We start from the raw sequence: 12,393 nt of genomic DNA on the forward strand, positions 1-12,393 counted from the left end.
TCTCTAAGTTCCCTTCCATTAATAAATGCTTGTTGACTTGACTTCCAGCTCTAAATCTGTGATGTATGGGACCCTGCAAATCTGATTTTAAACCATAAGAGACTATAAAATGGATAGCGTTGTCCAATAGAGACTAAACCCATGATTTCGTTGGCATTGAACTCCCAGGTGAAGAAACTCCCTTTCAGCTCAAAGTGACATTATATCTTACAGTCCAGAGGCAAGAGCACTGAGACACTAAATGACTCAGGGTCCCAAAGACGGTAAGTTTCATAAGTAGGACTGTTTTTAAAGTTGGCCCTCTATCTGCTAGAGTATAGTTGGACTACACTATGCGTCCTCTCCTACTTCTCATGCTATCAGTGTTCTTCCAAAAGAGCTATAACATACTGTCCCTGCCCTCAAGGAGTTTAATCTAGCTGGGCAAACAAGACACGTCCACATAAAAAGGTAAATAGTTGCCCAAGTGTTGAGTAACAGTACCAGACAACAGTACTTTTGTTCACCAAAAGAATTTAATTCCAAGGAAATCATGTTTGAAAGAACCCTAAAAACCATAAAATGCTGTGTAAATGTCAGGATTAATTGCCAGTAATTTTGTTAGGAAAGTCGGGAAATCCCAGGAATATGTCCCAAAATAAGGATTCCTTCCCCTCTCCCTTTTTCCTCCATCCTTTCCTGATTGAACAAGCTGCAAGTCTACAACCTGTAGTTCCAAAGGTGTCTCTGCTTGTCTTGGAAGAGTTCTGCCCACTGATCTGAAGGATGCCAAGTGCTGCAGGCAGCCTGGGAAGCACCTCCCCCACCAATATTGTAATTGGGCCATGCAAACCCCATGCCACAGTGCCTCTTCATAAGCTTCTCAACTACCAATCAATGCTAGAGTTTCCCTTGCCACCCCCTCCATGCCTAGGTTAATATTTTTAAATAAATCTTTATTCCCGGATAATTTTTTAAATGGAAGAATAAAGAGATATCACAAAACACTGATTATAAATTCTATTAAAGTTCAAAGAAAAGAGAACTCATTATGGTCCAGTGTATTTAGAAAGGCATCATGGAAAAGGTGGGCCTAGAGCTATGCCTTAAAAGATGACTAGAATTTGTAATGAGCACAATGAGGGGAATGGGTCACTTTTGGGGGAACAACTCAAGACGGGGGCATAACGAGTCAGAGAAAAATGGAGAAAAGCCTGCCTCCCTCTCTTTTCAGTCAGGCTTCCTAATACTAAATCCCAATTAAGTAAGTATAGAGCAAAAGTTCCTTGTGAGAAAGGGGTGCCCACTGAGCTGCAGGTGACATAATATTGGGAGCTGCTTTTTAGCAATGTACCAAAGCACATTCCCTTTTATCTCTGGAGATTTAGTCAGTTATACCCTGTTATAAAAATTAGCTCATTTTTTAACTTATGTAATGATTCCTCAAGTCCACATGGCCCCCTCTTCTACTTTATGGAGTTTATATCAAATAAAAAGTTAGGAATACAATCTAATGGTTTTACCTATGAGAATGGCTTTTACTATATGTTGTATGGATATAGACATTACCTGTGAATTAATTTGTGGTATTTCAAGGTAGTGGGATAGAAAGGCTTTGTGATGTTTTGTATCACTGCTAGGTTCATTTGAATTCATTGCCTTTCCTATAGTTGGTAGTAAAGTACTTTTTTTGAAAATCCATGCTTTATCAAAGGATGTCCCCACCTATAATAAAAGACTCTAGAAGTAAATCTGAGATCTCTGAAACAGGCAAGGCTTAGTGGTAAGGGGAGGGGGACAGGGCAGGGGAGGAATACCACCCAATGGATTTAAGGTATGCCTCATTAGAAATGAATAAAGAAAACTTCCAGTAAAGCTGATCTTGACTGCATATCTTGTCCTTTTCTTTCCAATTTCATAATCACAGCCGCAGTTTTGGGATAGAGAGAGGAACCAGGAAAAGGAGGCAGAGGATTCTTGAACCAACCATTGTAGAGTCATGGAGGCCAGGGGGAAAAGAGTTTCAATGAGAGCGTAGTCAGCTGTGTCAAATGCTGATGACAGGTGAAGAAGAATGAGAACTGAAAAGAGGTTGTTGGATATGCAAATAAGATGTCACGGGTGACCTTCGAGAGAAGTTTCAGCACAGTACAGATGCCAGATATAGTGGCTGTGAGGAAACTGAAGTAGTGTATGTGTTTATTAACTTTATATTTGGAGTTGGGAGGATTTGAGTTCAAATCTCACTTCAGATGCTTGACACTAGCTGTGTGACCTTAGGCAAGTCACTTAACCCCAATTGTCTCCTCCTGGGCCATCTCCAGTCATCCTGATGAACATCTGGTCACTAGATTCAGATGACTCTGGAGGAGAAGTGAGGCTGGTGACCTGCACAGCCCTCCCTCACTCCAAACAAAGTCAAGTCATCATTTCTCTGATGGTATGGTCTTCTTCGGCAACGAAGGATGAACACATGTATGCGGTATGTATATTTTATATGTACTTGCTTCTCCTATTAGAATGTAAGTTCCTTTGAGGGTAGGGATTATTTTATTCTTAATGGATCGGGGCTGAGTCAAGTGTCTGGAGCTTATCAAAAACTTGATAGATGGATTGATAAACAACTCATTCAAGATTTTTGGCAAGAAAGGAGAGAACTAGAACCTAGAAGGAACAACCGAGTCCGGTAAAGTGCTTTGAAATATGTGTATGTGTTTATTTGTATATATATATGTATATATGTGTGTGTATAGTGTGTGTATGTGTATATGGGGGGAGAGGGGGAAGAGAGAGGGAGAGAGGTCTGAATAAAGAAAGGAGCCAGCGTCCAAAGAGATTGGACATACTTAGGTGAGAATATGATGAAGAAGTTAAGTTTTGGAAGCTTTTGGAGGAGAGAGAATTCCGAGGTAATAATAGCTAATATTTTTGTATTTATATAGTGCTTAAAGGTTTACATATATCTCATTTGGCTCTGACAACAATCCTAGCATTGTACAAATGGGGAAATTGAAGCTAAGTGACTTGCCCCAGGTTAATAACTATCTGAGACAGAATTTGAACTCAGGTTTTCCTGACTCCAGGGCCAACGTTTTATCCACTTCGTCACATAAGCTGCCTATATTAGCCTTGAAAGCAAAAGGGACACCACTTGCTCTGAAACTGCTGGGAGAATAAGAATCATGTCAAGATAGTTATTTAGAAGCAGCAAAGGTAAAAAAACTAAGGATGCTTTCCCCTGATGGTCTGGCTCTATCTGCTGCCTTTTGTATGGCCAAATCCAAGGGGATGACTCCAATCTAAAATGCCTCTGACCCAATCTGTCATTCTAGTGATAACCCATTCCAAGTTTGACCTGACAACTGGGCTATTTCTAGAGTTAATTGATTGATTCCTAGGAGAGAGAGGGAAGGGAAGAAGGGGGATGGAATTGAGTGCTTAAGGAAAGTAACAAAAGTTTTGAAATAGACTCCTGAACAGCAAACTTCAGGGAATCAGAAAGGAATTTCTAAGCAGTGGATGAAGGCTTATTTGAAGTCAGATGGCATGAATTTCTGGTTTCTCAAAAGATTTCCATGTATTTCTCCAGCAACACTTAACAACCCTGTTCTAGGGGCAGAAGAAGAAAGTGATGTAGATGGCCCTGATGAGTGCCGAAAGCTTGGAAGATCAAGGTCTAGAACAAACCTTACCTGGCAATAATCTTGCCCCTAACATTGATTCCTTTGGACTTTTTCCTGTTGGTCTGATCGGGAATTCACCAAAGTCAATTCATTCCCTATCTACACAAATACCCGCATTCAGGTGAGCTGACTTTTATTCAGAACTGCCCTTTTCTGGCTGTCAAAAGCATTCTCAGTCAGATGATTACAGTAGCATGATTCCGTAAGCCTTTGCCTCAGACTCTGGGTCTGTCTTCTCCATTGACAAAATGCCTGGGACCCCAGTGAACACAGTCCCCTCTGTAAAGGGAAGTGAAAGTCATTAAGGTCTTTGGAATCTAAGTGGTTTCTTTTTCCCCAGGATTGGGGAGTAGCATAGGAAGTGGCAGAGAATTTCAGTAATCTAGAGTCAGTGGGAATTACCTCTTTAGACTTTTGGATGAACCTGTTTGTTTAGCACCAGCTGCCAAACTTCATGGAGTGTAAACCAACTTCTGTAATTTTTTAACAAATTAGTAGTTGTCATACTTAACTTTGAGAATCTTAATCTCCAGAAGAGGATATGAAGCACCGTGAAAATAAAAGCCAGGACATGACCTGAAAGAAATCACATTCAGGTTTAAAGAAAGCAGAACGTCCACCAAAAGGAAATGTGGTGAACTTGACCTCTCCCTCTTTTTCCACTTAGTTTGGTTTTCGTTCAGAATATGTCTCAGAGGAAACTTGAAAGTGCATTAGCTGCCTGCTATTGCCCAGTCCTCTTAGCCTGGTAAGATAGTTCAGAGGGGAAACGGGTATGACTAGCTAAAGGATGGGGAAAGAAGACAATAGGGTGAATTCAGATTTAAAGGGATTGAATTTTTGTGGGCCTGATGATTTCAGAAACTAAATCTGAACCATTTGAAATTCCTGTTAAAAGAAAAACAACAACAAACTAATGTGGAAATAAGAACTAGAGACTGGTTTAGGAGTGGACCTATTATTTCACTGATACAGATAACTACCTTCTGAGAAGCCTCATTCTACCAAAGCAGATTGGCACCTTCTTTGAAACTTAAAGTCCCAGAGAATGGCCTAGAGCACTGAGGTTGAGAAACTTGCATAAGGTCATACAGCTAGTACCTGTCAGAGGCAGGACTCTGAATACAGAAATTAACAAATTAATTCCCTATGCAACATTTTCCCCAGAAGATTGTTGCAGGAGATAGACGATGAGTTACTATAAATCAACTTTCAGCATCCCTCTATGGGAATAGGTTGGGGAAGGGGAATAATATTGGCTATTTCCTCAATCCCCACAATTGGTAGACACTGGGTTGACAAGCACTACCTAATACCATAGAGGAAATAGGTCTGGAAACAAGGTAAGAAAAGGCATGTTCTTTGGACCCTGGTTTTTGTTTTTTGTGTTTAAATTTTTATAGCTGTATTTGCTTTTACATTGCTTTCATTTCTAAATATATCCTTTCCCTCCTTTACTCCCTCCAAAAATCCCCTGTAACAAAAAGAGGGGGAGAAAAGGAATTCAGCAAAACCTACCAAGTCTTAGAGTATATGCAGTGTTCTACAACCATAGTCCCCTACCTCTGCAAAGAAGAGAAGGAAGCATATTTTCCTTCCTCTTTTTCTGGGCCAGACTTGGTCATTATAATTGCACAGCAGCAAGTTTTAATATTTTTAATTGTTTTCATTTAAATCATTGTAGTAACTATATATGTTGTTTTCTTGGTTCTGCTTACTTCAGTTTGTATCAGTTCATATATGTCTTCTGATTCTTCACAGTCATCATTCCTTTCAACACCAGTCATATTCCCTTATAGCAGCAACTTCCCACATGTCTTCCTGTATTAGAATATATGCTCCTTGAGAACAGGGGCTACCTTACTTTTCTATTTGTATCCTTACTTAGCTCATTGCTTTGCACAGTTACCACTCAATAAATGTTTTTGATTTATTCGTTCATCACATTCAGTATCACAATTTGTTTAGCCATTCCTCAATTGGTTAGCTTTCACTTTGTTTTCTCATTCTCACAACTAGAAAAACTGCTGCTATAATACTTTGGTGTATTTGAGACCATCTTTGGGTTATGTCTAATTATAGAATCTCTGGGTCAGTAAAAATGAATGTTTTAGTTTTTTCATCACAGCATAATTCTAAATTTCCTTACAAGGGTAGCTAGGATTTGAGCCCAAATTCTCCTACTCCAAAGTCAATGCTCTTTCCACTAAACCAAAGCTGTATTAGAAAAGACTGATCACTAAAGCAGGAACTATTCAAAAGGAGGCACTCTGCCCATCAGATTTTTCTCTCTTCCTGTCTACTAAGTATGTCAGGACTCTTTGAGCTTCCCCTGGGCGTCCCCTGAAGGGAGAGAGAACACCAGCCCTCACCCCCGCAGAAATATTAAACTCATTGAACATAGTAGCCAGTAACTCTTCTGCTGGCCTGGGTGAGCTTAAGACTGAATCTCAAAGCCCTAGCTACTTTTTCTGCTTTGTATTTCTTTCCTGAGCATAGGTAACCAAATAATAATCCTGAAATGGATGTTTTCAGCCTGGAATCAACCACGTGTGTCTGAATGGTCAGGACTCCTACTTCCTTATGCTACAGGAATTATCCCTTCCAATTACTACAATATTTGTTAGAATAAATAAACATATAAAGGGTGATACCATAAGCAAATTAGGAGAGCATGAATTAACTTATCTGTCAGATCTATGGATAAGAAAAGAATTTAGAACCAAACAAGATATAGAGAGTATTACAAAATATAAAATGGATAATTGTGATTGTATAAAATTGAAAAGTTTTTGCACAAATGAAACCAATGCAACCAAAATTAGAAGGAAAGTAGAAAAATGGGGGGAGGTAAGGACAGAATTTTGCAACAAGTATCTCTGATAAAGGCCTCATTTCTAAAATATGTAGAGAATAGAAGTCAGTCCTGAATTGATAAATGATCAAAGGATATGAACAGGCGGTTTTCAGATGAGGAAATCAAAGCTGCCTATAAACATGTGAAAAAATGCTCTAAATCACTGTTGATTAGAGAAATGCAAACTAAAACAAGTTTGAGGTACCACTTCATGTCTATCAGATTGGCTGATATAACAAAAAAGGAAAATGATAAATGTTGGAGAGGATGTGGGAAAACTGGGACATTATAATGCATTGTTGGCAGAGTTGTGAACAGATCCAGCTGTTCTGGAGAGCAATTTGAAACTATGACCAAACAACAACTAAATACCATTGCTAGGTCTGTAAGCCATAGAGATTTGAGGCAGGGGGAGGGGAAGAGGGAAGAGGACCTATTTGTACAAAAACAAATATCTCTAGCAGCTCTTTTTGTGGTGGCTAAGAATTGGAAATCAAAGGAATACCCATCATCTGGGGAATGGCTAAACAAGCTGCGGTATGTGCTTGTGATGGAATCTTATTATCCTATAAGAAATGACAGGTAGGATGATTTCAGAAAAACCTGGAAAGATTTACTGGAACTGATACAAAGTGTAGTGAGCAGAAACAGGAGAATGTTGTACTGTACAATGAGGAACAATAAATGACCTAGCTAGACTCCTCAATGAAATGATCCAAGTCAGTCCCAAAGGATGAAGCATGCTATCTGTCTCCAGAGAAAGAACTGATATTGTCAGAATACAGATTGAAGCATAGTATTCTTCACTTTCTTTTTCTTTCCTTCTTTCATTTTTTTTGTTTGTTTGAATCTTCTTGTACAAAATTACTAACATGGAAATAATTTACATGGTTGCACATGTATAACCTATATTGGATTGCTTCCCCCCAGGAGAGGGGAGAGGAGAGAGGGAGAAATAGAATTTGGAATTCAAAACATTAAAAAACAAATCTGCCTGCTCATCATGTCTTAGAGCACAATAGTATTCTATCACAGTCTTATACCACTTGTTCAGCCATTGGCCAATTGATGGACATTCCCTCAATTTCCAATTCTTTGCCATCACAAAAAGAGCTGCTACAAATAAAATATTATTTAAGAAAGATGATGATGATTACGACGACCATAGAAAAGAGGAGCCGTACTGTTTGACATGGCTTATTAGAAGAGGACCTTCAGGGAGACAGTGTAACACTGATGTGAATGTGATATGCCCATACAGTAGTCCAACAAGATTTTTTATTTTGATATTTTAAGTATTAACTTTCCAGGAGAGTATAGCAGTAGCATAAGTTATTGCTGCTTATTTAAGGCTTTGCCACTGCACACTTGTGGGTCTTTCCTGTTTATCATTTCTTTTATATGGAGAAAATAAATAACTGTCTCATACCTGATTTAAATTGGACATTGAATACCATTCTACTCTTTCCTTTTTTTGAGAATCAAATCTAAATTTTTAAGTGATTTTCCCCCAGGGTTCTGGGCTAGAATCATAAAGAAACAGAGAATGGGAAGGAAAAAAGGGGAGGAACCCCCTTCCAAGGACAGGCTCCTTGCAAATGAGTCCCAAGTTAGAGACCTCTTAATGGGAAAGGAGAGAACTGGTATCCCAGTCCACCTAGGAGTTGTTTTGTGTTCTTTTGTTACACTGTTATAAAAGGGAGAGTGGGAGAAGCACAATGAGTTCTAGGCAAAGCCTTATATGACATTAAAGGAGGGAGGGATCATTCTTGGAATAAGAAAGTGACAGTAACAGTTTTGAGGTTTATTTGGGTTTTTTTCCCAGCCAGCGTATAGTTTTATCCCCTTTTACAGATTTGGAATCCTTTTTCCAAATGACTAAGTTTGGAGTTGAATGAACTATCATCTAGAAATAAGTATTTCTTTCCTTCCCTGCTAGGACTCTGATTGTGAATTTAAGCACATAAGCTCTATTAGTTCATACGAAGTGGTTCTCCTAATTGCCTGGGAACTTTATGGTCATAAGAAATTCCCCTTCTCAGATTAAGGTTCTCTGCCTCCCTTCCTCTCCCACTCCACCTAAATTACTAAATTGGAAGGAATAGACAATAGTGGTTCAGTGAGAAAAAGCACATTCTGATTTTAAGATTTAGTTTTGGCACTGAGATCTTTAGCAAGACATTTAACTTCCCCGGACCTCAGTTTCATTACTTTAAAAATGAACCTAGCCGTGACCAGACCAGGGATGTGTTGATGACCACTCAACCTGGCTCCCCGGAGAGACATTTGTTAAATTTTCAATGTGAGCATTTACACCCAGGAAATCAACAAAAGTTACAAATCAGAACTTAATTTATTTATTTGTTGATTGTCTAGATTTTAAAAAGTGATGGAGAAAAGTTTAATGCAGATCAAACTTAAAAGTGTCTTCTTCCCCCCAGAGAACTGTTGGTTGCTAAACGTTTAGCAGCACAACACAGGCCCTAAGCCTTGCTCTTCAGGCTCCTGTGAGGTTCTAATGAGGTAACACATGTGCAATGGTTTGTCTCTGTATTAGTAAAGCCATCTTCCCTGGATAAGAGAGAAAACAAATTCCCTGATGACCTTAGTACTTGGGAACTCTGTTGGCATTTGTTATTCAGTGGTTTCCAGATTCTGCCTATAAGAAGAGAAGAGATAGGTTTAAACTCTCCAAAGAGAGGAACTATGTTATTCTCCTTCATATTCGCTGTACTATTCATCATTTAATCATGCAACACACATTTATTAAGTCCCTACTATGTGCCAAACACTGTCCTAAGCCCTGAAGAATACAAGGAAAGACAAAAACAGTCCCTGTACTCAAGCAATTCAATATGCGAAGAACTATGTGTATATACATAGATATATACAGGGAGGATAAACTAGAGGCAATCACAGAGGGAACACACTAGCTTTCAGGGAGATCAGGAATGGTTTCTTTACAGAAATTGGGATTATAAAGGAAACCACAGAAGTCAGGAGGCAAAGATAAAGAGGGAAAGAATTACGGGCATGTGGGACAGCCAGTGAAAAGGCATAGGGTTGGGGGATGGTGTGTGTGGTGTGAAAAACAGCTCTTGATCGTAGAGAATGTGGAAGGGATTTAAGTGTAAGAAGAATGGAAAAGTAGGGATGGGCCAGGATGATATCAGGAGGGTGATGTCTTAATTTTCAAGTGTATTGAGTTTAAGTGAGGCAGAGCTGTGCAAAGTTGTCTGCCTTACTCTCTCCTCTAGAGCCATCTGAGTACAGTGGCAAGACATAGACGAGAACAACTGGAGATGGCACCAGATACGGTGGGAGACCTTTTCCTTCCCACGTCTCAGTTTGTCTGAGGCAACACTCATTCAATAATTAAATACGAGGTAAGAATTAAGGTGAAAGATGGCCTAGTTTGCTTTCGATGAAACAGGATATGAAGGACTTTGAATGCAAAACAGAGGACTTTATATTTGATCCTGGAGATAATAGGGAGCCCCTGGGGTTACTGAATGAGGAAGTGGAGTGGGGTGACATGGTCAGATGTATTTTCGGAAGATCAGTGTGACAGATGAGGGGAGGATGGACAGGAGTGAGGAGAGAATTGAGACAGGGAGATCGACCATCAGGCTATTGCAATAAAACTAGGTGTGAGGTGATGAGAGCCTGAACCAAGATAGTAGCAGAATCAGAGAAAAAAAAGACACACTAGAAACGCAGAAACAGATTGGGTGTGGTGGTCAGAGAGTGAGAAGGTAACTATGCCACCCAGGTTACAAGCCTGGGTGAATAGAAGGATGGTAGTGCCCTCAACAGTGGGGAGGGTTTGGAAATAAAAATGAGTTCACTTTTAGACCTGTTGGGTTTAAGATGTTTATGGGACATCCATTCTGACATGTCCATTAGAAGGGGAATTGTGTTGACTGTTTATGGGGTATTGTAAGTCTCTTAATGTGTTTTCTGTCTTTGTTTATAGGCTCCTGTGAATCCTTTGTATTTTAGGCACTAAATATGCAGGGGGTGGACCCAATAAAAGCATCTGTTGCTGCTTTGAACGTTTGTACAGGCCCTAGGCACCTCTTTAACCTGCACTGATGGAATCCTAGACATGAGCTATATTCTGAGATTTCTGCAGATTAAACTGATTAGGGGCATAGTAAACCAAAGACAAGCCGGAATTGAACCACACCATTATGAGCCTAAGATCTGAGGTTCTCTGACCCAGATCTCTATCAGTATTCTGTATCAATATTCCTGTGACCCATTTATACAGTTTTATTTTCACTTTCCTTTTCTATTCATTTCTTTTATGGTCAAATTAGAGACCATAATTCAAGACCTAAGTATACATTTTTCTCTCTTTTCCTCCTAACCGAATACCATATAGTTTAGTAGAATTGGACACTGGAAGTTTTGTCTTGAACAGGGTTCAAGTTTTGTCTCTGCTAGATATTAACAGACCAGAGGCAGGGAACCTGCAGCCTCAAGGCCACATATGGCCCTCCGGGTCCTCAAGTGTGGACCTTTGACTGAATCCAAACTATGTTCCGTAAAACTTGGACTCAGTCAAAAGGCCACACCCAAAGACCTAGAAGGCCATGTGGGGCTTTAAAGCTGAAGGTTCCCCACCCCTGCCTTAGGCAATTTCTTTCGCTTCTCTGGAAGTTTCTTCAGTTGAAATAAAATAGGGGTGGGGGGAGGTATGAAGGGCATTTGAACTTAATGCCTGACCCATAGAAAATGCTTAATTAAATATTAATTGATTGATTAGGGTTCCTTACAGCTCTAAATTCTATAGTTTTGAAAAGTAGCTCAGGTATCTTCTCTATTTTTAGAATTATATTGTACGTGAGACATCCTAGCATCATAGTTCTAGTGTCAGACAGAACCTCAAAGTCCATCTATTTCCCACACACCCTACATTTTATAGATGAGGAAACTGAGGTCAAGTTTGCTCAAGGTCATGCAGGGTAGTAGGCAGCAGAGACAGTATTTGAACTTGAGTCCTTTGACTGAGAAGCTGGCTCTCTTCAGTCGTATAATTCTTTGTGTATGTGTGTGTTTTCTGTTTTTTAATTTTAATTTTCAAATTCCACTTCCATAAATTTTAAATTTTCTCCTTCTCCCTTCCCAAGACTGTATACATTTCGATATAGGCTCTACCCGTACATTCCTATGCAAAACATTTTCACATCAGTCAGGTTGCATGGCAGAATTATAGCAAATGGGAGAAACCATGAGAAAGAAAACAAAACAAAATAAAATAAAAAAGAAAACAGTCTTCTTTGCTCTCCATTATGACTCTTTAGTTGTTTTCTCTGGGTGTGGATGGCATTTACCATCATAAGTCCTTTGGAAATATTTAACATCCTTGCGTTGCTGAGAAGGGCTAAGTCTATCAGAATACACTGAGGCTATTTCTATGAACAATGATCTCCTGTTTCTGCTCACTTCAGTCAGCATCAGTTCACAGAAGTCTTTCAAGGATTTTTATAATTCTGCCTGTTTGTCATTTCTAAGTCATACAATTCTACCTCCATACCCACCACTAACATGATGGGACAGAGCTGTCACTATGTCCATTCATGACTATAGATGTGACATATCATAAAACCTAGTATGGTTTAAGAGAGGACCAAGGTAGAAGCAAATGACGCATCTCAAAAGTGATTTTCTTAGATAGAGTCTTTGATTCTCACATGTGGTCCTGGAGGGGTAGGTGTAAAATGTGCCTAGTGGGCCCATCTCCCAGCCCTGTGCAGTCCTAGAGTCACCAAGCATCACCTCTCAGAGAGCTACTGGGAGCACTGACCTGTCAAGTGTTCTTACCCTTCTTTCTGAATGCCCAGCCCCAATCCCTACACTGTTTGCCTC

At 39.6% G+C, this 12,393-nt stretch overlaps 1 long non-coding RNA gene across 1 annotated transcript; it reads left to right on the plus strand.

Annotated features, from left to right (window-relative positions):
• Nucleotides 1-1,812: 1,812 nt before the first annotated feature.
• On the plus strand, nt 1,813-12,107 carry LOC140498619 (uncharacterized). Its single transcript, XR_011965148.1, has 4 exons — nt 1,813-2,461; nt 3,569-3,783; nt 9,777-9,905; nt 10,496-12,107. It is a non-coding gene; the product is annotated as an uncharacterized lncRNA (long non-coding RNA).
• Nucleotides 12,108-12,393: the final 286 nt, after the last annotated feature.

The sequence above is a fragment of the Notamacropus eugenii genome, chromosome 4 (genome assembly GCF_028372415.1).
Source record: "Notamacropus eugenii isolate mMacEug1 chromosome 4, mMacEug1.pri_v2, whole genome shotgun sequence".
Taxonomy (NCBI): domain Eukaryota; kingdom Metazoa; phylum Chordata; class Mammalia; order Diprotodontia; family Macropodidae; genus Notamacropus; species Notamacropus eugenii.